Consider the following 3,061-nt stretch of genomic DNA (forward strand, 5'->3'; position numbering starts at 1 on the left):
GTTTGGAGGAAGTAAAAGTGTTCTCATTCAGTCTCATTGGCCTCCTTTATATAGAGGTAGGGTTTACATCAAAGTACCTAACTAATGAGTATTTACATGGACATCCACATAAATAATAATATTTACAACAGAGGATTCATTTTACCACTTTTAAGGCAATTGTTTGCATGCAATACGTTAACACATTGTAGAATTTTCCCTTTCTAACAATGGTGACTGCAATATTTCATATTAAAAAAAAATTAAAATTAATATACAAATTCAATGATTCCTATCAAACCAAAGAAAAATTCTTGGCAGCCTTAATTCTAGGCATGATACTGCAATTTCCTCTTCTCCTCCATGGATGACTACATCACATAAAATGAAAGCAATATTTAGAAAATATAAGAGCATAATATGAAATATCAACTAAATATTTTTGTTGTGGAACAATTAAAATTCTGAACACACAAGCTTAAGGAAATGATTATATATTACCTTATATATGTCTGATCTCCCGAAGAAACTGTCAAGCAAGTAATCTGTCAATGTGACAAAGTATGCTGCCAAACCATTTGCCTGCAAAATTCACAGGTTATATTAGAATAGGAAACTTCAAATATACAAGTGCAACTATAGTACTAAAGTATAGCAGTCAAGTCAAACAAAGGAGAGCTCATGGCCTAGTCTCCTTGATTTTCATGCACCAACAAATCATTAAACTGCTCAAGCATGCAAGAAAACACCAACTTCAATATACAACTCCATTGGATTAAATAGAAAGCAATAGAACATAATGAGGTCCCTAGCAGTAACGTGCATAATTCTATACAGGCACATGTGAGTTTTATCCTGACTGTTGCTTCAGAGTCAGAGCTTGAGGTCAGAACATACTAGAATTGCAAAACAACTATCTTGCTTGTGTTTCCAAGAATTAGATAATTGAAAGTTTATAGTTAATACTTATCTTAATAATTCCACAACAAAAGAGGATAAACAAGACTATGAGTTAAACATTTTGAAATCTACTGGCTTGTATAAAGGCAAAAGGTGTGAAGGCAAAGCTAAGAAATAAGCATTTTTGTAATCACTTTAGCAAAGCAATTTGAGAAAAGAATCAAATGTCCAGCACCTTGTAGACAGGTCGATTCCCAGCCGGATATATTGGAAAAGAGAGCCAACAGCATGTACCATTATATACCATCTGCATCAGGTATAGAAAATTCCAATCGGCATATAATAAGTTCTTCACTGAGTCAACTAACAGAAGTACAACACTTGATGTTTGAAGTCTAATTCTTTGCCAGCATTTTCTCATCAACCAAACACAGCATTCGAAAACAACAAAAAATGAAACAAAAAGCCATCAAGTTCTCAATGGATCTACATGAGACATAAGCTTCATATACAAGTTCAAGAATTTCTATAATTGAAACAGCAAACCATAAATTAAAAAGAGTATAAATCATCAAGGATGTATAAGCAAGAAATCCTATCAACTTCAATCACATATACTGTATCTTTCAATACCCAAATGTTGAATGGCATATATTAGAATTCCAAGCTTATAACACCAAATTGATTCATTCATCTTGTATTCATTTTGAAAGTTACAATCTCTAGTGCAGTAGATCTACCCACATATGAGCACATAACTCCGTAGACAACCCAAAACAGTCAAAGCAAATAGACATCTCAGAGAACTGAACTCACCAGGTCAACAACGTCAAAGGCTTCGCGGTAGCTATCAATAGAATTCTCAACATTGTCATTCCTGAAACAGCAGTAACAAGGTTAAGCAACCAAATCAATCTACGGCGAATCACCATCATTCCTACATGTCTGGCATGTTTAACAGATTTAAATATAAATTTCACAGCTATTCAGTACAGAATCGTATTTTTCACTACTAGATAATTGAAAATAAAAACGTCATTGCAGGCAAAGAAGTTTATACAAATCTAGCACTGTCAAAAATAGGAGGAAAGCTTAAATTACTCGGCTTAATATGTAAAAGAGATTAAAGATATAAAGATATAAAAGAGCTTATTCACTTTGTTTAGATTAATGAAAGCACATAAAACAACCAAGGTAACAATTTTGAATATTAGTTCTTCACATATGTTGCACCCTCTGAGAATTATAAAAAAGAAGAAGAAAGAACAGGACCTGATACAACTGTGCTAGGCCAAATTGTTGAACATCCTCAATTATAATGGTGTTTGCATTTTGAGTGTCAAGCCCACTTTCTACTATATTAGTGCATGTGAGAATCGTAATTTCACCTTGTGAAAATTTCTCCATTGTTTCCTCTAGCTTCTTTCAATATTGCTGCAAAAAGACACATCTATGAATATAGACTGTAGAGAAAGAAACCCCATCTGATGGATCCCACCCTGAGCTCTAGTTAATGATGCATAACAAATTACACATAGCTTTCCTTTTCAGATCTTGATGCTCCCTCGATTTCATGACAAATTTACAAAGTAATTTATAACTCATGGCACCAGGCTATCTAAAAATGACAGTTTCTCATCAGGGGTCTATGCTTTGATCTCATAGCAGCTCCCTTAGGAGATACCAATTGCTAAAGAAAAGGAAGAGCGTACTTTCCCAAGTTTAATAGCTATTTCAACATCAGGAAACGATTGTTCAAGAAAACCCATCACTTCTTCAAGTCCTGCAACATAGAATAGAGGTGAAATATGTTGAGAAGAAAAAAATAAAAATAAAAACAAACAAACAGAGCACCAAGAAATCACAGGAGTGCCATGGCCGGGGAAACCAGTTCCTCCAGCAAGCTGTACAAGAGTAATAGAATTTCTGTTGTCCTATTGACATACAGCATAACGGGTAGAAAATGACCATGCATATAATTCCCCATTCATTTTTAAGCCTAAAAAACGTGTTACATACATTCGATTAGACTCAACATGTATCTAACTGTAAAACCAATGCTACCAAGGAAACAACATGAGTACATGACAAAAGACTCTGATTAACTTTTGTATAAATAACCTATACAGTATATATCAATCAGTACACAAATTCCAATACTCAAACAACACAAGCCATCACA

The 3,061-nt window shown here is 33.9% G+C and overlaps 1 long non-coding RNA gene across 2 annotated transcripts; it reads right to left on the reverse strand.

The window, feature by feature from the left end:
• Positions 1-788: 788 nt before the first annotated feature.
• On the reverse strand, positions 789-2,703 carry LOC112182420. Of its 2 annotated transcripts, XR_005804714.1 has the most exons (4): positions 2,592-2,703; positions 2,152-2,313; positions 1,696-1,756; positions 789-1,186 (listed from the first exon to the last, which is right to left on the reverse strand). It is a non-coding gene; the product is annotated as an uncharacterized LOC112182420 (long non-coding RNA). The 2 variants fall into 2 exon arrangements; XR_002929440.2 differs by lacking the exon at positions 2,592-2,703 and having other exon boundaries at positions 2,152-2,569.
• Positions 2,704-3,061: the final 358 nt, after the last annotated feature.

Source organism: Rosa chinensis, chromosome 1 (assembly GCF_002994745.2).
Source record: "Rosa chinensis cultivar Old Blush chromosome 1, RchiOBHm-V2, whole genome shotgun sequence".
In the NCBI taxonomy this organism is placed as follows: domain Eukaryota; kingdom Viridiplantae; phylum Streptophyta; class Magnoliopsida; order Rosales; family Rosaceae; genus Rosa; species Rosa chinensis.